Below are 24,433 nucleotides of genomic sequence, written 5' to 3' on the forward strand. Positions count from 1 at the left end.
GTACTCTTCTCACCTGGAATGATCTTATCTCCCAGCTACATCAACCCTTCCTTCTATATTAAATATGTTCAGTATTGAGTATCTATAAAGAACTTGTACTGACCTAACAAAGACAAAATCTCAGTGCTTATGGAGTTTCTAGCCTAGTTAAGAGAAGCAAATAAATAAGTAAATAAATACACAACAACATCAAGTCCATATGTATGTGTGAATTGGGGAGCTACATAAGATAATCTGATCAGGGTAAGCTTTTCTGAGGAAGAGACAATTAAGATCTGAATGAAATGAGACAGGAAATCACAATAATATCTAAAAGAAAACCATTTTAAGAACAGGGAGAGCAGTAAGTACAATGGTTCTAAATGAGAGCACTCTGGACACACAGGCTAAAGTTGGGTGAAAAAGGAAAAATATGGTAAGACCCTGAGATCAGAAATGTAGCCAGAAGTCAGCTTGTATAGGGCCGTATAGGCCACAATAATAAATTTGGATTTTATAGCAAGTATGGGAAGACACTAAAAGGGTTTTTGCGCTGTGATCTGATTTATGTTGTTGTTTTTAAATTATTATTTTTATTTATTTGAGAGGCAGGCAAAGAGAAAGAAAGCTCCCTTCTGTTGGTTCACTCCCCAAATGCTCACAACAGTCCCAACAGGATCTGGGAACTCAATCCAGGTCTCCCACATGAGTAGCAGGAACCCAGTCACTTGAGCCATCACCACTGCCTCCCGGGGTCTGCAGTAACAGGAAGTCAGAGTCAAAAACTGGAGCTGGGGGATCAAATCCAAGGCACTCTAATGTGAGATGTAAATGACTAGGCCAAATGCCTATCCTGTTCATGTTTTATTTTTATTTATCCATTTTCATTTTATGTGGAAGGCAGAGTGATAAACAGAGAGAGAGAGAGAGGGAGGGAGGGAGGGAGGGAGGGAGGAAGAGAGAGAGAGAGAGAGAGATTTTCCATTTGGTGGTTTACTCCCCAAATTCCTGTATCAGCCAGGGCTGGGCCAGGCTAAAGTCAGGGACCAGAACTCCATCTAGGTATTCCAAATGTGGGGCAGGTGTACTTTACCCATTATCACTACTGCCTCCCAGGGTGCACATTATCAGGAAGCTGGAATCAGAAAAGAGCTGGTACTTTGATGTCAGGCACTCTGATTTGAGATGTAGGTATCCCAAACAGCACCTTAACCATTGTACCAAACACCAGTCCCTGGTTTATATTTTAAACAGATTACTCTGGCTGCAGAGAATAGATTGTAAAGAAGTAAAAAAAAAAAAAACCAATTAGGAAGTTTTTTGAATGATCCAGGTGAGAATTTATGGTAGCTTAGATGACTGGCAGTAGATGGAGAAAAGTATTTCAAAGGTAAGCATATTTTGAAGGTAGATTCAAATACTTTAAATTATTTTTAAAAAGTATTTATTTGAAAGGCAGAATGACAAAGAAAGAGGAAGTCACACACACACACACACACACACACACAAACACACACACAAACACACACAGGAAGAGGAGAAAGAGAGAAAGGGTGAGAGACAGAGAGAGAATCTTGGCCGGCGCCGCGGCTCACTAAGCTAATCCTCCACCTTGCAGTGCCGGCACACCGGGTTCTAGTCCCGGTCGGGGAGCCGGATTCTATCCTGGTTGCCCCTCTTCCAGGCCAGCTCTCTGCTGTGGCCCGGGAGTGCAGTGGAGGTGGCCCAAGTACTTGGGCCCCGCACCCCATGGGAGACCAGGAGAAGTACCTGGCTCCTGCCATCGGATCAGTGCGGTGCGCCGGCCGCGGCGGCCATTGGAGGGTGAACCAACGGCAAAGGAAGACCTTTCTCTCTGTCTCTCTCTCTCACTGTCCACTCTGCCTGTCAAAAAAAAAAAAAAAAAAAAAAAAAAGAGAGAGAGAGAGAGAATCTCCCACCTACTGATTTACTCCCAAATGCCCACAACAGCCAAACAGCCAGGGCTGGGTAAGACCAAAGCCAAGAGCCAGAAACTCCATCCAGGTATCCCATGTGGGCAGCAGGAACTGAATTACTTGAGTCTTCATCTGGCACATCACTTCAAACACATCAGCAGGAAGCTGAGTGAGAAGCTCAGAGTAGCCAATATTGAAACCAGGCCCTCTTATATATAGATTAAGACTATATTAAGCAGTAGCTTAATATACCACAATGACCACTCCTCAAATGGTTTAGGATTTAGAGATTAGATATAGCATGTGAGCAGAAAGGAAAAATCAATATGATCAAAAAAATGTTTTCCTGTCCAAAATATTGGGTGAAAATAAACACGATGCAGTGCTTCCTACACATACACATTCCCCTGATAGTCATATCCTCCAAATATCACTTACTTCTCTGCTCCCCTTCATAGCTTCTTAAAAGAAATATTTACTTAAACTATTACTTCCTCTCTTTCTGTGTGCCAACTAACACTCTATCATTTCACCAATAATAGTCTCAAGATTACCAATTATTTCCTCTCGCCAAAACAGTCACTTTTCTGTCCTCATCTTATTCTCTCAGCAGCATTCAACATTAACTGACCTCCTTCCCGTTCAAACATCAACTTTGCTGGCTTCTAAGGAAGCGCATTCACCTGGCTTTCCTTTTATCTTTGTTACTTTTCTCCTTTGTAGACTGTGGCATCTCTGGCTATTCTCCCCATGTCTGTCCATGGCCCAGAATCGCCTCTACTCACACATTATACTCTCCCAAGATAACTCATTCATACTGATAATGCTCAAGTTTCTATCTGTTGACCAAATAGCTCTCTCTCGAATAAATAACCACCTATTAAACAACTCCACCTGCATTTCTCATTTGCAACACATACCTGACATCGCAAAAGGGAATTCTTGGTTTTCACAGCATCTATCATGAGTTTTAATCATATCTGCTTTCTTATTATATATTGAACCTCAATAAAAAGTAAACTTCACCAAGTAGCAATCATGTCTGTTGGGTTTACCAATGTGCACCAAGCAACTAAAAGGGCTTAGCAAGAGGAGGCACTTAATAGACACAGGATTTACTATACTCTGTCTCTGCCCTCAAAAAACTCAGACTAATGGGAGAAGCAGATACACAGATCACTGTCACATTACAACATGGTACTTTGCCCCTACCAAGTGATGAAAAGCAAGCACACAGGTATTGCATAAATCCAGCAGAAGGGCCATGAATAGTCTAGATGTCAAGAAGGACTTTCTTGAGAAAATGACTTAAGAGTTTGTTTTCATTTTCCACTTGAAGGGCAGAGAGACAGAGAGAGCTCTTCCATCTGCTGGTTTACTCCCCAAATGCCTACAACAGCAAGGGCTGGGGCAGGCTGAAACCAAGGGCCCAGAATTCAACCTGGGTCTTCCATATGGATGGCAAGGATCCAAGTGCTTGAGCTATCACCCGTTGCCTACCACGGTGCACACGAGCAGAAAGCTAGAATGGAAGCAGAGTATCTGGGACTCAAACCAGGCACTAGGATATGGGGCAAGGGCATCCCAAGCAGTGTCTTAACTGCAGCCCCAAACACCTACCCCTTGAGAGGTTTTTGTTTGTTTTTTAAAATTTATTTACTGGGGCCAGCATTGTGATGCAACAGGTTATAGCCACAGCTTTGCAGCACCAGCATGCCATATGGATGCCAGTTCTGGTCCTGGCTGCTCTACTTCCGATCCAGGTCCCTGCTAATGTGCCTGGGAGGGCAGTGGAGGATGGCCCAAGTCTTTGGGCCCCTGCTCCAACACCGGAGAACCAGAGGAATCTCCTGGCCATTGTGGCCATTTGGAGAGTGAATCAGCTGATGGAAGATCTCTCTCTCTCTCTCTTTCTCTCTGTCTCTCCTTCTCTCTCTCTCACTCTGCTTTTCAAATACATAAATAAATCTTTATTTGAAAGGCAGAGTCACACACACACACACACACACACACACACAGAGATACATCTTCCATCTGCTGGTACACTCGCCAAATGGCCACAATGACCAGGCTTATTAAGCCAGTAACTTTCTCTGGGGTCTCCCACATAAATAACAGGGACTCAAGTACTTAAGCCATCATCCACTGCTTTCCAAGTGCAATAGCAGGAGCTGGATTAGAAGTGGAGCAGCCAGGACTCAAACTGGCACTCCAAAAATAAAATGTGAGTGTCCCAAGCTGCAGCTTACCCTACTGATCCACATATGCCAACCCTGGGAGTTTATCTTTTGCAGGATAAGAATACATATTGCTATTACATAATTTATATATATAGTTACTTTTAAGCTTTATAATGATCCTGCAACATAACTATAAATACCTTCCATTTTATATATGAAGCTTAGAGAGATTAACACTAAAGTAACCAATAACCAGTAGAACCAAGATTTGAACTGAAGTCAATCTATTTGTAAATGCTACCCTCAACATCCTTTTTGCTTTTTTTTTAGGATCAATAAAAATAATATCTTTTATACTTACCACCTACTATTTGATCTTGAACAAAATACTCTTGTATACCTCTTGGGTCTTCAATTTGAGCATGATGTTCAGCTACCAATCCCAAAGCCTTCTCCATCCAGTTCCCTCCTTTTGCTTTATCCATGGAGAAATGTTAGGCTTTCAGTCTACTGCATCCAGTATCTGAACATTTTTTCTAAGATTTATTTATTTATTTGCAAGGCAGAGTTACAGAAAAAGAAGGGGAGAGACAGAGAGAGAGCGAGATCTTCCATCCACTGGTTCACTCCCTAAATGGCTACAATGACCAGGGCTGGACCAGGCTAAAGCCAGGAGCCAGGAGCTTCTTCCTGGTCTGCCACATGAGTGGCAGGGGCCCAAGCACTTGGGCCAGTTTCCACTGCCTTCCCAGGCACATTAGCAGGGAGTTGGATCAGAACTGAAGCAGAGGTCAGCACTGTGGTGTAGTAGCTAAAGCTCCCATATGGGCACCAGTTCAAATCTTGGCTGCTCTACTTCTGATCTATCTCTCTATTACGGCCTAGGAAAGCAGCAGAAGATTGCCCAGGCCCTTGGGCCCCTGCACCTGCATGGGAGACCCGGAAGAAGCTTCTGGCTCCTGGCTTCAGATCAGCACAGTTCCAACTATTGCGGCCATCTGGGGAGTGAACCAGCTGATGGAAGACCTCTCTCTCTCTCTGCCTCTGCCTCTCTGTAACTCTGCCTTTCAAATAAATACATAAATCTTCAAAAAAAAAAAAAAAAGAATTGAAGCAGTTAGGATTCGAACCAGTGCACATATGGGATGCCAGCACTGCATGCAGCAGCTTAACCTGCTGCACCACAGTGCCAGTCCCTGAGCATTTTTTCACATGCTTGAGAATACATTCAGGAACAGCCACAATAACATACGTACAGCACTTTACAAAGCATTTTCACAAATTTCATTTGATACTCACATGCCTATGAAGTATTAAATCCCTATTTTAGAAAGGCAATGAAAGTAAAATATATAGCCTATTCATGTCTGGGGTCTCTGGATTCTCTGGCCCACCAGAAACTGAATTTAAGAAAACAGAAGGAATAGGAAGGAGATCACAGAAGGAGCTCAGCACTGAGTCACCCAAGTCACCTGGAGCCAGAAGTTAACAGGACAAAGTCTGTATCCCTTCCAAGGAAATGAGTGTTTGGCCAAGGCCCAGTAACCTGTCACATGGAACTGTTCTTATTTTCAACTCAGCAGTAACTAGACTAGCCCCAAAGATAGAGAGAAAAGAGAATATATGAAAACTCCTGTATGCCCACACATGGTATAAGAGAATAAATATCACTTTTAGAGAAGAGTTTAGGTCCCAGCTCTGCCACTACCTGCTGCTGAATTAAAAGTATCCTCTTCCACACTATCATAGCTCTTTGCTCTTCCCTGTACAATACTTACTACATGAGGTTCACCACCCCTTGACTTGCATGTCAATGCAGCAACTGAGTCCAATTTCTACTCGTCTATCTCCAGCACCAAAACCACCCTCTCTGTAGTAGATGATGCAGAGAATGCTGCCTAATGGATGAATGCTGTACTGAAAGTGATTTGTATATATTCACATCCCACATTCTAGTCTAGACAGAGAGTGCGCAAAGCAGTAGTTTTGTCGTTCTCATCTCTGCCTCCCCTCATTTCCCCCCCACTTTGAGGACACTATTCAAGAAAAATGTGCTGAGTAGAAATAAACCAGTCAAAATATCCAGTCTTCAGAGGGGGAGAGAATTAACTTACACTTGTATGGTCGCCTTTCCCAATCTGTAATTTTTCCCTCTACATGTATCCCTAGACCCAAACAATACCTATACTGCCCAAGCCACCCTATTCTTCAAAAGCCCACTGTCTTCTCCCCCAGGACTCCTCCCTCTCCTCTCCCTGGACTCACAAGTCAACCTCCTTTCCTCCAGGTCAGCAGTGCCTTACAGCTGCCAAACGTCATTGGTCATCTCCCCAGTCACTCATCTCACTACAGGGAACGTGAGCCTCTGCCCAGCCCTGCCTGACACTCTTACTCCCTTCCCACACTAGCCTTCAAGTCCCCTACTTTCTATCTTACTCAGTACTGCCTACCTCCTGCCCTCCACAGCAGAGAGGTGAGGGGAACAAATCCAGGAAGAGGGACTGCCTCATTTCCAGGACCAACCCAAAGTGTGGAGGCATGAAGGAGAGAGATTGACACTTGGAAAAAATAGACTACAGTGTGAAACCCAGAAGTCAGAGGATTAGGTAAGACACAGAGAATGTCTGACCTGACAAACACTATAGCAAAGGGCCCTAAAAAACAGTAACCTACTGGTAATGAGAAAGTGTAACCAGAAATGCTAAGAGAAAGCAGAAAGCCTAACCAAGAGAAACACCCAAGAGAGGGGAGGAAAAACTGGATATAACAGGAGAAAGGTAAGAAAGGAGAAGACGAGGGGAACACGAGAAAGAAATAACACATGGGGTGCAAGAATAGGTGTGGAAAGGGCAGAACCAGAGAAATTATCAGAATAGAAAGTACGAAGAATAAAGAAAGCAAAGAGCTGTGGAAAAGGGGTGGGGGGAGAAGGAGGTCCAAAACAACGAAGTTACATTAGTATCAGGCCTGATACGAGTTTCTTGGTGCCAGATAATAAAGATAGAAGGAATTATGGTGATTAAGACACCACACAGTTGCGTGGTCTGTCATTTACTTAGCAGAGTAGAGAGAGTGCTCCAGAGAAGACAGCCCAGCTTGAAGCAGGTTTACATCTAAGAGTAGAACTGGCCAGTCAGAGAAAAACGTTCACATACTTTGACCTGCTGCTTCACAATCCCACCTCCCTACGCCCAGCAGACCTATATTCGAACACCAAAATATACATCAGCATTCTCAGTCTCTGCCTTGCCCCTCAAGTCACACATTTTAAACAGACCAGCAAGATGCCAAACAAAAGGTGAGCTGGAAGACAGGATATCAAGGTCTGCTTTCCATGCTCACCTGTCTCCTGCAGTATTAGGAGGAACATCTCTGCAGTCCATTCTAGGACTTTAACCAACTCACCTTTCCAAAGGGTAGTTTGACAGACTGAGAAAGCCAAAATTACAAACAGAATGTCATGCCCTTCGTTGCAGATAAGAAAACTAAGGGTCAGAGGGACTGTCTTACTGGGACCAGCCTCCCAGGTCTCCAATCTCTCAGTTCACCTCACCTCTTAACAGAGAAAAGCCCCCACAGTCCTAGCAGAGAAGCAGCGAAGCTGAAGCAGCAGAAAGCATTGCCCAGCCCACCAAGCAGAGGGTGCTTGCAAAAGAGTAGGGCCCCTGAGGCTGAGCGGCTCCCCGAATGCACAGCTTCCCCTTCACACCCTTCCCTAACCAGCACTCTGAATCCAGTGCAGGCCTCGCCCTGAGTGGGCTCATCTGAAGGTTCCACTCTCTGTTTGTTCTCTCATTTAGGGTCCTCAAGGCAAAGGCGATGTAATATGACCCCCAGAATCTACAAGAACCCCCCCACATCCCCACTCCCGGAAACCAATGGAAAGCCCCCAGAGCACCACAGCCGGGTGAGCCCCAGGCAGCACCAGCATTACCTGGTTTGGGGAGCCGGCCCCAGCATCTCTGACGATTGTTTCTGTTGCAGAGTCACACCTCGCCCTGCCTGGCAGGGTTCATACAAAGCCCTGGATTCGCGGGCTCCAGCTCCCCTTGATTCAGCCAGGGCGGGCTCCGGTAGCTGAACCGACCAGCTCCCTGAGGTGCAGCAGGCTGTCGCTGGCGCCCTCGCTGGGCGGCAGTGAAGGCGGCGAGTCCGGGTTGGCGAAGCAGAAGGGGCGGAGGAAGAGGGAGGGAAGAAGGCGGGAGGAAGCCGAACGCTTCTCTTTTCTGCAAAGCGGCAGCTGAGGCGGGGAGATGGCTACCTTCCCACCTTCTTGGCGATCCTCCCCCACCCAGTCTTCAGCAGGAGGTAATTTCTCACTGGGGCCAAGCTTTCCTGGACGTCACAGACCTGAGCAAGCCCCAGAATCAAGGAAGAGAATCAGAGCTCCCCTGGACCTTAGTTTCTGTAGCTGGGTGTAGGAGTCTTTTCAAGAACTCCTCAACTTTGACCCAGGATTACCCAAAGTAGGCTTTAGGGAAAGAGCTGCAACTCTCCTACCCCCAACAAAGGTGCCACTACCCCAGGGAAAACACCAGGTGGCCCCTTTAGCTGCTTCTAAGCAAAGAAAGCTCAAGGCAGCCACCATTTCTTAAAAGCTACTGTGGATCAGGGGCTTTAAAGGTTATGTCTATCTCACAATAACCTTAGGTAGTAGGCAGTGTACCAATTCACATATGTCAGAACTGAGGTCCAGCGAGAATTGATCTCATACAGTAAGTATTTCTTAAAACACCTACTGTCTAGCATCTAACATCTAGGCATTGTGATGTAATGTAAACTGAACAGGTTACAAAACATTTACCAACCCTGGTCCAAACCCCATAAGTGGTGCCTCCTAATAACAGAAACAATAAACAACATGCTTCACACATTTCTAAATCTCCCTGGAGGTAGCATTACCTTGCCACTCACTCCTCCACCCCCACCCATGCCCTGCTCTTGAGAGACATGACAGGAGTCAGATTATGCAGATTATCCCTTCCAGGTCATGATTAGGAGTTTGAGTTTTGTTATAACTTTTAGCAATGTGGAGGCTTTGAAAGGTTTTAAAGCAGAATGACAAGATCTAATACATTTTTAAAAGACTGCTTGCTGCTCAATCAGAAAACTCAAAGGTGGAGAATGGAAACAAGACAACAAGCTAGTAGATGTTTTTAAAGCTCCAGGCAACAGAAGATGGTAATGATTTCGATTAATACATGGTAAGATAAGATGAAAAGAAACAGGCACATTCTAAAGACACAGCTTGGAAACAACAGCAGCAGAACATGCTGCAAGACAAAATGTGATGGATGACTGAGGGCAGTGACTTCCCCAGGACCACACATCTGGTAAAGGATGGAACTGTCTAGGCTCTGGTCTGACTCCTAAACCTATGCTTGTTTACTGCTCTTATTATTTCTCTCTGCCACGCTGTTTACTGGAGACCACTGTTAGTCACCACTGTACTAACAAAGAGCAGGTAACCAGAATTAAGCCTGATGAACGAATTTAAGAGAAACTTCAGAGTATTTATTGATCTTCCCTGAGAGATGTCTGCACTTCATCCAATGTGCCCAATTAGGAGAGGAAGAACTCCATGAGGAAAGAATCCCACTCTTTTGTTAAGTATTCTTCACCATTCCCAGGTCTTGGATACTGTTCCTTTTCAACTAACAGAGGGCTCAAATCTGGTGGAGAAGACGGGGAACTTCTTGAAGGCACCTACATTAAAGAAAGATTTGCCTTGCGGCGCCGGCACACTGCGTTCTAGTCCCGGTCAGGGCGCCGGATTCTGTCCCGGTTGCCCCTCTTCCAGGCCAGCTCTCTGCTGTGGCCAGGGAAGGCAGTGGAGGATGGCCCAGGTGCTTGGGCCCTTCACCCCATGGGAGACCAGGAGAAGCACCTGGCTCCTGCCATCGGATCATTGCGGTGCGCCGGCCGCAGTGCGCCGGCCGCGCCGACCACTGGAGGGTGAACCAACGGCAAAGGAAGACCTTTCGCTCTGTCTCTCTCTCTCTCTCACTGTCCACTTTGCCTGTCAAAAAATTAAAAAAAAAAAAGAAGAAAGAAAGAAAGAAAAAGAAAGATTTGGTCAGAAAGAGACTAGGAAACCTATACTCTGAAAACTCAGCTTCAAAGTAGTTTTAATATGTTCTGTTGCCCCACACCCTGTTCTTCATCCCAATTTGTACACAGTGGATAAGAGCCAGAAACAGTCCTCTGACTTGGACACAGGTTTTCAAACTAAATGATTAATAACCATAGTATGTGATCCTACCCAACTCCCCACCCCATGCAACATTCCATTAAAGATGATCTTCCTGGCTTTGCTGGAATATATGCAGGAACAGGGAGCTCACTTTCCACTAGCACCATCCCAAAAAACTAGATCTAAACACAGCCTTTACACTTCTCACAAAAAATTAACTCAAAATGGATCACAGACCTAAATGCTCTATCAAATTGCTGTAAAAGTTTCTAATATTCTCAATTTCTGTGCCTATCTGATTGCAAACTGGGAACAGTTCAGACTACCCTTTGAATTATCCTGGAACCACCCTAAACACAATTCTGTCTACAATGATCTTATTGCCTGGTACCCCAAGGGGAGCATAATACTCTAAGTCAGTCTGTTTCCTACAGAACACAGTGAGACTATTACTTCTTTTAGCTGTACTTAGTACTTCCAATAATTCAGACAGAAGCTGCATTAGAGTTTTAGCCATTGTAATGCCTTTGGCTGACACTGAGCTTAGACAGTCAAAACGATCACTTTAGTAAGAATAACATCCTGCTAAGTCTCCTCCAGTCTGCCCATATGTTGCCATTTCTTTGACACTTAAGATTCACAATTTCACTGTTATCCTCTTAAATTTCATCTTGTTAGCTTCAGCCCATCCATTAAAGCTCTCTCTGTGCCACCTAGCATATTAGCTTTCCATTCCAGTCTTTTGTCACCTGGCTATCTAGTTAAGTTCACTATCTCTTCAAACATTTATCAACCCCTATCACCTGCCTTTGCCTGTACTAGGTTTTAGTGATTAAATATTACCTAGAAATGGTATATGTCTCCAGCAAGTCAGTACTACCATGGGAGGCTGGTATATATAAAACAAAAAAATACTACACTAAAAAACAGGATGGGGTAGAATAGGCAAAATAAACAGGATGGGGTAGAAGAAACAGCAAAACATCTATCATACAGTATTAGGCAGGACCACTAATATCCTCAGCAAGAAAAATCAAATTCACCTTTTGGCTCTCAGAACAGCACCATGGCAACTGGCAAGAACAAGTGTTATATAAAAGGTAGCAAAATGGATGCCAGAAAGTGGTTAATTCATTTTATAAGAAAGACTGGTATGATATGAAATTAAAAAAATTGGAAAAATACTAAAAAAAGAAAAGAAAAGAAAAATATTAGTCACAGTCATAAGAACTCAATGAACTAAAACTACATCTGAAGGCCTCAAAGATCATTGTTTGAAGTAAGCCCGATTTGCAGAACAATAGAGTTGCATTTAAAAATTCAAGTTAAGGGCAAATATTCCCTGCATAGTCTCTAAAGGAGACTGTATGTACTGGCATAAAACAAACTAAAGAAAAATTTAGTACCTCCAGAAAATTCCTGAGAATCTTCACTATTCTAGGAATTATGTTCTGTCCTCCAAAAAAGCTCAAGATACTGGGTGCTTCTTTAAAGTTAATTAAGTTTATTAAAAAAAAAAAAAAAAAAACAAGAGGAAGAAGAAGTGAAAAGCCCTGTCTTTACTGTTGAGGAACAGTTCTTTTTTGTTTTTTGTTTTTTCTGTGCAAATTGTTGAACTCTTTACTTAGTATAGAGTTGGTCTTCTGTGTATAAAGTTAATCGAAAATGGATCTTAGTGGAGAATGGGATTGGGAATGGGAGCGGGGGGTGGGAGAGGGGTTGAGAGAGTGGGTGGGGGGATAGGTATGGTGGGAAGAATCATTATATTCCTAAATTTATACTTATGAAATGCATGAAGTTTGTATTCCTTAATAAAAGGTTTCTTTGGGGGAAAAAATAAATAAATACATTTTTAAAAATAAATGAGAAAGCTTAAAAACACTCAAGATATGAAATCAAAGGATGAGGCTAGCTAATAATGTTAATCATAGTATGGAAAGTAAAATACTGATATTTATATTCTTTATATTTTTTGTATTTCACACAAGTATGTAAAAACATTCATTATGGGCCAGTGCCACTGCTCACTAGGCTAATCCTCCGCCTGCGGTGCCGGCACCCCAGGTTCTAGTCCCAGTTGGGAAGCCGGATTCTGTTCCGCTTGCTCCTCTTCTAGTCCAGCTCTCTGCTGTGGCCCGGGAAGGCAATGGAGGATGGCCCAAGTGCCTGGGCCCTGCACCCAGATGGGAGACCAGGAGGAAGCACCTGGCTCCTGGCTTGGGATCGGCGCAGTGCACCGGCTGTAGCAGCCATTTGAGGGGTGAACCAACGGAAGGAAGACCTTTCTCTCTGTCTCTCTCTCTTTCACTGTCTAACTCTGTCTGTCCAAAAAAAAAAAAAAAATTCATTATGTAAGATGAGTTTTATGTGTTTATGTTGTGTGTGACAGGCAAACAAAGAAAAGGCTTTTTTGTAGGGATTTTAGGAAACAATTAGGGGCCAGCACAGTGGGTAAAGCCGCCACCTGCAGCACGGGCATCCCATACAGACACTGGTTCAAGTCCTGGCTGCTCCATTTCTGGTCCAGCTCCCTGCTGATGTGCCTGGGAAAGCAGCAGAGACTAGCCAAAGTGCTTGGGCCCTTGCACCCAAGTGGAAGACCTGAAAGAGGCTCCTGGTTCCTGACTTCAGATCAGCCCAGCTCCAGCTGATGTAGCCATTTGGGGAGTAAATCAGCAGATGGAAGATTTCTGTCTAACTCTTCTGTAACTTTGCCTTTCAAATAAATAAATACATCTTTTTAAAAAAAGGAAACAATTCTCTGTAAGTTGCTCATGTCTCTGTGTAGTATATGACTGTTCTTCATCTCACACTATCTTTTCAACACTGTATAATGAAAAGCCTTGGGTTTCCCCCTAGAAAGGTTTCCAAAGGATGGCCATGCTTATTGTTCATTATTTACAGTTTGGGTTCCTTAAGTTCTGCGTTCCTCTCCTGAAATACTATACAGGTGTACACAGGTGTCAAGTGACCCTTTTCATTTTGCTCTGTGGGAACGGAGCTCAAGAAATCAGTGCAAGGGACTGACACTTTGGTGTAGTAGGTAAAGCCACTGCCTGCAGCACCAGCATCCCATACAGGCACAGGTTCGAGTCCCAGCTGCTCCACTTCTGATTCAACTCCCTGCTAACATGCCTGGGAAAGCAGCAGAAGATGGCTCAAGTGCTTGGGCCCCTGAACCCACATGGGAGATCCGGAAGAAGCTCCTGTCCTCGGCCTGACTCAGCCCTGACCTTTGCAGCCATTTGGGGAGTGAACCAGCAGATGGAAGATCTCTCTCTCTCTCTCTCTCTTTTTCTCTCTCTCTCATTGTTTCTATAACTCTGACTTCAAATAATTTTTTTAAAAAATCTTTAAAAAAATCAGTGCAAAAATGCTGATAATTAGATTTCTGTTATTGTTATAAGTAATAAATTGTTCTTTGCCTAAAAAATTTCAAGTTAATTACTGAGGATAGTCATAGCAAAAACTGCCTAACTTCCACGGTGTGGCTCTAACTCACAATAAGATGTGTTCCATAGTGAAAATATGGCAGACCATGACTGAAGCTACATTAATGTCAAGACTACCAGTGGTTATGTTTTGTCCATTGTTGGTTTTACTTAAAAAATGCAACAATCAGGTATAAAAGAGCTCTTTCTTAGACTCAGCATCAACAGATATGCCAAATCCAGAAGAAAATGATGGAATTCATGACCCGAGAGGTGCAGACAAAAATGGTCAATAAATTGATTCCAGACAGACTGGAAAAGACACAGAAAAGACTTGCCAGTCTATTTTTCCTCTCTATGACTTCTTTGTTAGAAAGAAAAGCAAAAATGCTAAAAAGTCCCTGTTTGGACTAGGAAACCTCTTAGAGCTTCATGGTGAAGGTAGCAATTTTGAAAAGCTACTAGACATGAGACAGGCTTTATAAAGTCAAATGAGCTAATGGATATAAATCGGTCAAAGAATGTGTTTAAAATTCAGACTTTAAATAGTGACATATAAAAAGTCCCATTTGTGGGGGCAAGTGTTTGGCACAGCAGCTAAGATGCCACTTGGGACAGCAGCATCCCTTAGTGGAGTGCCAGGGTTTGAGTTCCCATCTTGGTTCTGATCTATCTTTCTGCTAATGAGTACTCTAAGATGCTCTTGATTTTGGTCAGGCCCAGCCCTGGCTGTTGCAGGCATCTGGGGAGTGAACAGCAGATACAAGATATTCCTCTTTCTCTTTTTTTCAAAGAAATAAAAAATAAAACATTTCTTAAAACATGTATTTGTGAAAAAAGAAAGATTAAATCATACATCTTCTATTTTGGGTTTCAGTTCTGAAAAACTAAATGCTGGTTTCATTACAGAAGGCTAACTAGCTGGCTCACACACCATCTATCTTTCAATGGTAGATGCTGCTACAGGAAGCTGGACTAAATCTGGCTACTTTTGATGAAACACAAGATTAATGAAATTGAGGCATATTTCTAAGATGCTGACAGTTTTTTATATTAGAGAAAGCTAATAGCCTACAATCAAAAAACTATTGGCCAGCGCCGCGGCTCAATAGGCTAATCCTCCATCCAGCGGCGCCGGCACACCAGGTTCTAGTCCCAGTAGGGGCGCCGGATTCTGTCCCAGTTGCCCCTCTTCCAGGCCAGCTCTCTGCTGTGGCCAGGGAAGGCAGTGGAGGATGGCCCAAGTGCTTGGGCCCTGCACCCCATGGGAGACCAGGAGAAGCACATGGCTCCTGCCATTGGATCAGCGCGGTGCGCCGGCCGCAGCGCGCCGGCCGCGGCGGCCATTGGAGGGTGAACCAATGGCAAAAGGAAGACCTTTCTCTCTGTCTCTTTCTCTCTCACTTTCCACTCTGCCTGTCAAAAAAAAAAAAAAAAAAAGAAAGGAAGAAACTATTAGCTAAAGAAGTGAAAAAGCAGAATCAAATGAGATTAGGAGGGACTTTACAGATGAAGTAGTACATTCAGAGCAAAAGTAAATGCTAGAGTTATCAAATGACTTCCTGAAGTTTATGTAACTTAGAAATTAACTTGTTCTAAGTGCAATAACTCCTTGCATTTATATAGTCCTTTAGTTTGCAGAGTAAATAATTCACAAATTATTCTTAGAAGCCATGAATCTTGGCCAGCAATATTTTATCTGAGTACTCATTTGAGCCCTAACCAGGCCCCTTTAGGTCACTCATCTGTCCTTTGTAGGATTGCAACACTTGCTAACTCTACTATAAATGCTAATGATCAATAATAATGATTAGAAAATTTGGGGGTCGGTGTTGTAGCACAGCATGAGACAACCACAGCCTACATCACAGTTTCAGTTCAAGTCCCAACTCTTCTACTTCTGACCCAGCTTCCTGCTAATATGTGTCTGGGAGACAGCAGATAATAGCCAAAGTACTTGGATTATTGCCACCCTGTGTGGGAAACCTGGATAGTTTCTGGATCCTGGCTCCCTCTCTCCCTCCTTCCCTCTTCCATCTTTCCTTGTCATTCTATCTTTCAAATAAGTAAATAAAAAGCTTTGAACAAAATTGTCTGTGTTTAGAAACTACAGCTTTCAACCTAGTGCCTTACGTATTTAACTGATGTCAAATTTAACTATGTTAAGTGAAATAAACCAGGCACGGAGAGACAAATACTGTATGATCTCAATTATACATGGAATCCTACAAAGTCAAACTCACAGCAGTAGCGAGTAGAATGGTGATTATCAGGGTTGGGTTGGGTGTGGGGAGTGGACAGGAAAAGGGGAGGTACTGGTCAACTGGTACAAAGTTTCAGTTAAATAGGAAGAATAAGTTCTACTGTTCCACTATACAGCATGATAACTACAGTTGATAATAATTCATATTACCTGTATATTTGAAAATTGCAAAGAGGATTTCAAATGTTCTCATCACAAAGGAATAATACATATTTGAGATGACAGATACACTGGTTCAATCATTCCACCATGGGCATATGCATTAAAATATCATACCATACCCCATAAATACACACAATTATTCATCAATTAAAAAAACTTTAAAACTACTGTAAGTAAAGAAACACACAACAGAGATGGAAATTATTTAAAAAGGTATAATCTATTTACGATAGTCAACTATAAAGCAATTAATTGTAAGTCAAAATATACTTCAAGTTCAAACAAGACAAAGAAGTGCAGAGAAGAGAAACATTAATTACATCTCCAGAATTAGGGAAAGTTTCTCAGAAGAGACAGTATTTGGGTTGGATAATGAAGAAAGAGTAGAATTTTTTTTTAATTTCCTATAAAGAAGCCATAAAAACAAAGGCTAAAAGGGACAAAAAAAGCATGAGCTCTGTTTAGAAAACAGTAAATCATCTGTCCACTCAAGGAAACAGTAAATACACTCATCATTCACTCATAATTTCTCAACACATTCCGGGTGCTAGCCACTATGACACAGTGCTAGTCACTATGGATGCAAAGACAACAAGACCTAGTTTTCACTCTCAAGAAGCAAATTCTTTTTAAGAACAACAGCAGAAAATGCTATGTCACTGAGTATCAGACTTAACAAGTCCAAAATCTATTCCTTCTTCAGTTGTCCCTCCTACTTCAATAAATGCTAATTTTACTCTTTGTTATTTTTTTAAAGATTTATTTATTTATTTGAAAGAGTTACACAGAGAGAGGAGAGGCAGAGAGAGAGAGAGTTCTTCCATCCAATGGTTCACTCCCCAATTGGCCACAACGGCCAGAGCTGCGCAGATCTGAAGCCCAGAGCCAGGAACTTCTTGCAGGTCTCCCACACAGGTGCAGGGGCCCAAGGACTTGGGCCATCTTCTACCACTTTCCCAGGCCATAGCAGAGAGCTGGATCAGAAGTGAGCAGTCAGGTCTCGAACCGGCACCCATATGGTATGCCAGCGCTTCAGGCCAGGGCATTAACCCACTGTGCCACTGAACCACAGCGCCAGCCCCTTACTCTTTGTTATTAAGCCAAAAATCTGATTCATCTCGGACTCCACTTTTTCTATTGGCCCCACAATGAATTTATCAGCAAATCTTATCAACTCTACCTTCAAAACATACCTCCATTCCAGATACTTTTTTTTTAACTTTTATTTAATGAATATAAATTTCCAAAGTACGGCTTATGGATTACAATGGCTTCCCCCCAATACCGTCCCTCCCACCCACAACCCTCCCCTTTCCCACTCCCTCTCCCCTTCCATTCACATCAAGATTCATTTTTGATTATCTTAATATACAGAAGATCAGCTTAGTATACATTAAGTAAGGATTTCAACAGTTTGCTCCCACACAGAAACATAAAGTGAAAAATAATAGATGATTTTTTTTAAATGATGATGAAATCAGATCAGACCTATTGTCATGTTTAATCCCAGTGAGAGTCAAGTTGGGAATTGATAATTTCTTTTTTTTTTTTTTTACAGAAGATCAGTTTAGTATGCATTAAGTAAAGATTTCAACAGTTTGCACCCCCATAGAAACACAAAGTGAAATATATTATTTGAGTACTCGTTATAGCATTAAATCTCAATGCACAGCACATTAAGGACAGAGATCCTACATGAGGAGTAAGTGCACAGTGACTCCTGTTGCTGACTTTACCAAATGACACTCCTGTCTATGGCATCAGTAATCTCCCTATGCTCCAGTGAGTTTCCAAGGCTATGGAAGCCCTCTGAGTTCTCCAATTCTTATCTTGTTTAGACAAGGTCATAGTCAAAGTGGAGGTTCTCTCCTCCCTTCAGAGAAAGGCACCTCCCTCTTTGATGACCTGTTCTTTCCACTGGGATCTCACTCACAGAGATCTTTTGCCAGAGTGTCTTGGCTTTCCATGCCTGAAATACTCTCATGGGCTTTTCAGCCAGATCCGAATACCTTTAGGGCTGATTCTGAGGCCAGAGTGCTATCTAGGACATCTGCCATTCTATGAGTCTGCTGAGCATCTCACTTCCCATGTTGGATCACTCTCCCCTTTATTTATTCTATCGGTTAGTGTTAGCAGGTACTAGACTTCTTTATGTGTTCCCTTTGACTCCCAGTCCTTTCATTATGATCAATTGTGAACTGAAATTGATCACTTGGAATAGTGAGATGGCATTGGTACACACCACCTTGATCATTCCAGATACTTTTCATCACCTTTACTGTTACCACCTTGAGCCAAACCATCAGCAACTTCTGTCTAGAACGCTGGTCCTCAAGAAGGCCAGGGGTAGAAGTGGAATAGATTTTTCTTCCCAGGGGACAACTGGCAATGTCAAAGAAATTTTGAGTTGAAGTAACTGGAGAGGTACTACCAGTATCTAGTGGATAGAAGCCAGGGATGTCCCAGAATGCACAGGACAGTCTTCTCACAACAAAGAATCAACTAGCCCAAAATGTTATTAGTGTCAACTGTTGAAAAAAAATTCTGTCAAGAATATTGCAATAGCCTTCTTAGCCAATCCATTCTTTCCCAGAGTAACCCTTTCAAAATGTCAATCTCAGATCACTTCACTCTCATCTCAATATCTTTCAGCAGCTTCCCAAATCACTCAACGTAAAAGCCAAAGTCCTTGCAAAGACCTACAAGACCTTTCATGACCTTCTCTCCCTCTACTTTCTTTCACCATCTCACCCTGCTACCTGCCTGATCTTGTCTCTTACCTCTCCCTCCTTCACTCACTCTGTTCCAGGCATGATGGCTTTCTCCAATAGGCTGCATACACTCTCACCTCCAGCCCTTTGTATTTAAGGTTGCTCTGTCTGAAAACACTCCCCACCACTGGCCCCAGATAGCCATAAGGTTTGTCTCCCCGCCCCCCTTTCAGGTCTCTGTTCAAATGTCACGTTATCAGAAAGGCCTTCTTTGAACATTTTTTATAAAATGACAATTATCTCTATCCATTCACCATCAACACTCTTTATCTCTCCCTGCCCTACTTTATTTGAATCCTAGAATATTATCCACTGACACACTCATTTGACTACTAGTTGATTCCTTCCAATGGAGTACACAATCCACAAGGGCAAAAACTTTTGTGGTTATCTCTAGACATTGGAACTATTCCCTACACACAGTAGGTAATCAGTAATTAATGGCTGAATGAAGAAATGGAACCGGAAAGGCCAATCAGGAAGAAACTACAGAAACCCTGAAGACCAGGAAAAGAAATTGGACGCAGTCATTCAGTCTCAAGAATGGCTCTCTTTTCATCGTGTCATAAAAATCACCTTGCAACCTCCCAACGATACAGGAAAAGATGGAAGGAGAGGAAGGGGAGAAGTCGGGGACAGGAAAGAAAGGGAAGGAGGATGAGAGAAAACTGCTCTAAGAGATTCAGTAATTAGAGGCATCCAATAATGAAATGAACAATCTTTGAGGTATTAACATCTCCAACCAGCCCTTCAGTAGAAAAGAAGCAGCAATAAATTATTCCCCCATAAATTTCTCCTGTGATACACTGGACTCAGCTCAAATATCATCACCTCTCTGAAGTCTTCCTAGAACCCTCAAACACTTATTCTAATTTATTAAATATATTGGTTAATATTTCTTTTTACATCTGCACTAAAAAAATTATATCTTCTTATGTATTACTATATCCCCAGCCAAAAATTAAGCATCTTCAATAAAACACAGGTACCTCTACACACTTTTACAGAATGATACAGAGTACAAATACATTAAAACCGTACTGAAAAGTCATTAAAGGTGCCAGTGCCTTGGGGCAGTAGGCTAAGCCTCCAATTGCAGAGCTACCATCCCATATGGGCACTGGTTCGTGTCCCAGCTGCTCGTCTCCCAATCCAGCTCTCTGCTATGGACTGGGAAAGCAGTTTGGATCCCAGCACATGCATGGGAGACCCAGAGAAAGCTCCTGGCTCCTGGCTTTGGATCAGCTTAATTCCGGCTGTTGCAGCCATCTGGGAGTAAACCAGCAGATGGAAGACCTTTCTCTCTGTCCCTCCCTCTGTATGTAACTCTACCTCTCAACTAAATAAATAAAATCTTAAAAAAAAAAAAAAAGTCATTAAGTTCAAATAACTTTCTTTTTTAAATTTTTTTATTTTTTTGACAGGCAGAGTGGACAGTGAGATAGAGAGAGAGAATGGTCTTCCTTTTGCCATTGGTTCACCCTCCAATGGCCGCCGCGGCCGGCGCGCTGCGGCCGGCACACTGCGCTGATCCGATGGCAGGAGCCATGTGCTTCTCTTGGTCTCCCATGGGGTGCAGGGCCCAAGCACTTGGGCCATCCTCCACTGCCTTCCCTGGCCACAGCAGAGAGCTGGCCTGGAAGAGGGGCAAGCAGGACAGAATCCGGCGCCCCGACCGGGACTAGAACCCGGTGTGCCAGCACCGCTAGATGGAGGATTAGCCTAGTGAGCCGCGGCGCTGGCTTCAAATAACTTTCAATTGCTCAACCAATACCCATCCCTTTCAACCCTGCCAAATAAATTCAGATTTTTGTCCAGGAAAGCAATGAGACAAATATTTACATTTTCTATAGGCCAAGACAAATTAAGAGTTGGCCAGCACCACGGCTCAATAGGCTAATCCTCCGCCTGCGGCACCGGCACACCAGGTTCTAGTCCCAGTTGGGGCACCAGATTCTGTCCCGGTCGCTCCTCTTCCAGTCCAGCTCTCTGGTGTGGCCCGGGAGGGCAGTGGAGGATGGCCCAAGTGCTTGGGCCCTGCACCTGCATGGGAGACCAGGAGAAGCACCTGGCTCCTGGCTTTGGATCAGCACAATGCGCAGGCCGCAGCGCGCCAGCCGCTGGGCCATTAGGGGGGTGAACCAACGGAAAAGGAAGACCTTTCTCTCTGTCTCTCTCACTGTCCACTCTGCCTGTCAAAAAATAAATAAATAAATAAGTACACCTTGATTCAACCCCTGGGTAGGTAAAAACTGAATATATACATTAGAAAGTGTTCTGATTTTAATTTTGAAATTATTTTAACTAGACTGAAAGTCTGACATGAAAAGCAAAAGTTAGCTATCTTTTTTTACATGTCAATGCTATGACTATGACACACCAGGGAGTCTAGGTTGTGAAATTTAGGACAAAAAAGAAAGCCTGGAGATGGGTATTTGGCCTAGCAATGAAGACACCTGTTAGAATTCCTATGTACCATTGTCAGAGTACCTGGGCTCAATCCTAGCTCCAGCTCCTGATTCCAGCTTCTTGCAGACCCTGGGAAGCAGCAATGACTGCTCCTGACACCCATGTGGGACCTGGGTTGAGTTTCAGTGTCTGGGCTTCAGCCCCCTGTCAGGGCTATTGCAGGCATTTGGGGAGTGAACCAGTGGATGAAGGTGCTCTTGAGCTTACTCTCATATGCCCTCTGTGTGTATATGTCTGTCATTCAAATAAATAAATAAAAATGAATTTAAAGAACAAAAGAAAGGCTGGACAAGGGCCTGTAGGAATGAATAGGCAAAAGGAAAGAGGTGCAAGCTGCTGCTGTGACTGGAACAAGTAAAGTTCATAGGAGATCTAAAAAGAGTGCTGTTTCTGGGTCGGGCATTTGGCACAACAGCTAAGGCACTGCTTGGGATGCCCACATCCCATATCAGTGTCTGAATTCAAGTCCCAGTTCTGCTCCAATTCTTATTTATTTACTCATTTAAAAGGCAGAGTTCCAGAGAGAGGGGGAGATACAGAGAGACAGAGATCTTCTATCTCTGGTTCATTCCCCCAAAAGGCTACAATAGCCAGCACTGGGCAATAGTAAAGCCAGGAGCCAGGAACTCCACCCTCATCTCCCATGTGGGTGGCAGGGGCCCAAACACTTGGACCACCTTCTGCTTCTTTCCCAGGTGCATTAGCAGGGAGCTGAATCAGAATTAGAGCAGGGGCTGGCGCTGTGGCATAGGGGGTGAACCCGCCGCCTGCAGTACTGGCATCCCATATGGGCGCCAGTTCGTGTTCCAGCTGCTCCACTTCCAATCCAGTTCTCTGCTATGGCCTGGGAAAGCAGCAGAAGATGGTCCAAGTGCTTGGGCCCCTGCACTAGCGTGAGACACCTGGAAGAAATTCCTGGCTCCTGGCTTCGGATTGGCACAGCTCTGGCCATTGCAGCTGCCTGGGGAGTGAACCACAGAAGGAAGACCTTTCTCTTTCTCTCTCTCTCTCTCTCTCTCCTTCTCTCCCTCTCTCCCTCCCTTTTTCTCCCTCTCTCTCCATCTCTCTGCCTCTGCCTCTCTGTAACTCTGCCTTTCAAATAAATAAATCTTCAAAAAACCAAAAAGGTATAACAGCCAGAATCTGAACCGGTGCCCACAGAGGATGGATGCCAGCATTGCTGACAGTAGCTCAACCTGCTGCAGCACAACACCATCCTCTCTGCTCCAAATTCTTTTTTTTTTTTTTTTTTTTTTTTTTTGACAGGCAGAGTGGACAGTGGGAGAGAGAGACAGAGAGAAAGGTCTTCCTTTGCCGTTGGTTCACCCTCCAATGGCCGCCGCGGCTCGCGCGCTGCGGCCGGCGCACCGCGCTGATCCGATGGCAGGAGCCAGGAGCCAGGTGCTTTTCCTGGTCTCCCATGGGGTGCAGGGCCCAAGCACCTGGGCCATCCTCCACTGCACTCCCTGGCCACAGCAGAGGGCTGGCCTGGAAGAGGGGCAACCGGGACAGAATCCGGCGCCCCGACTGGGACTAGAACCCGGTGTGCCGGCGCCGCTAGGCGGAGGATTAGCCTAGTGAGCCGCGGCGCCAGCCCTCTGCTCCAAATTCTAGCACTCCTGCTACTGTGCACCTTGGGTGGCAGTAGGTGATGGCTCAAACAACTGGGTTCTTGCCACCCATGTAAGAGACCCAGATTAAGGTCTTAGCCCCCAGCTTCTGGGGGCATTTGGAAAGTAAACCAGAAGATGGAGGATTTTTGTCTGTCTCTCTCTGCCTTTCAAATAAATTAAATACATAATTTTAAAATACCATTTCCTAGCTTTCTCTTCTTTCCCAGATACCCTCCCATCCTACAAGGTACCTTGTCTGTGATGCTTACCTTTTGCCTATAGCAACTATTCAGACCAGTACAATGTAGACTGGTAAGTCACTGATAAAGTCTAAAACACTCCTTTGCTGACACTTCAGTCTAAGTGCCTCTGCAGAGCCAGACCAAATGGCAGACAGACATATGCTGTCATAATGCTGGCCTTCAGACAGCTTGGAGGAGCCTTTTTCGGAACAGTGATGTAGCTGCTATTATTTGCAGTTTTAAATACCTATATGACAGTAGCAAGGAATTCTTTTATTTGAGGTGACAGTAGAGAAAGTTTTTTTTCTCCAAAGCACACATTAAGAATTTACAAAAGAAGAGAACATGAGTTAGCTCTGTACAGAGGATTAAGCTGTTGTTTCCAACACTGGCATTCTGTATCAGAGTGCCAGTACAAGTCCTTAGCTGCCCCACTTCTGATCCAGCTCCCTGGTAACACACTGGGGAAAGCAGCAGACAAAGATCCAAGTACTTGGGCATCTGCCACCTAAATGGGACACCTGGGTGGAGTTCCAGGCCCTTGACTTTGGCCTGGACAATCCATAGCCATCACAAGATTTGGGAAGCAAACAGATGGAAGATCTGTGTGTGTGAGTGTGTGTGTATGTGTCTGTATCTGTGTGTCTGTGTGTGTGTCACTCTGCCTTTTAAATAAAAAATGTTTTATGAAAAGAGAGAGAGAACAGTGTGAATATATGATTTTCTCAGAATGAGCTCTGGCACAGACCAGACATTCAGACCCAGCAGTGCTAGGGTCCAGACCTTTTCCAGAGGACCTCAGCAGGGTCTGTGAATGGACTTCAAATGAGAGTAACAAATTTATCACTGCAGTAATGTTACCACAGAGAATTCCTTTGACAAGTTCTCTCAATCTACCCTGAGTGTCTACCAGATACAAAGCCTGTTGCTGGGTATATTCGGGTACATTCAGGTACATTCAAGATATAGCCAATGAATTCGAAGCAACAGGTATGTAAAAGAGTTATGAAAACAAGAAGAATGAAATGAGTACTCCATCAAAAGGGGATTAAATCTGACTATGGAGACCAGAGATTTCACTAAGCAACCCCTTCTCTTTATGGATATTCTCTTCACTGGACTCAGACTGACACCCACACCAGACACAGGACTCTCAGGACTCTGTCAGATAGTGAAGAAAGAAGGTATCTAAG

The 24,433-nt window shown here is 43.8% G+C and overlaps 1 protein-coding gene across 5 annotated transcripts in view; it reads right to left on the reverse strand.

Annotated features, from left to right (window-relative positions):
- Positions 1-24,433, reverse strand: part of PAK1 (p21 (RAC1) activated kinase 1) — a 192,908-nt gene that overhangs the window by 109,335 nt on the left and 59,140 nt on the right. The window contains exon 1 of one of the 5 annotated variants that reach the window (XM_051850733.2): positions 8,031-8,318. The exons of 3 other annotated variants lie outside the window; for them this stretch is intronic. The gene's annotated coding sequence lies outside the window, so the exon portion shown is untranslated. Of the gene's footprint in view, positions 1-8,030; positions 8,319-24,433 lie in introns of those variants that run through there. One more of the 5 variants, XM_051850738.2, reaches the window with a different exon arrangement.

Source organism: Oryctolagus cuniculus, chromosome 1 (assembly GCF_964237555.1).
Source record: "Oryctolagus cuniculus chromosome 1, mOryCun1.1, whole genome shotgun sequence".
NCBI lineage: Eukaryota > Metazoa > Chordata > Mammalia > Lagomorpha > Leporidae > Oryctolagus > Oryctolagus cuniculus.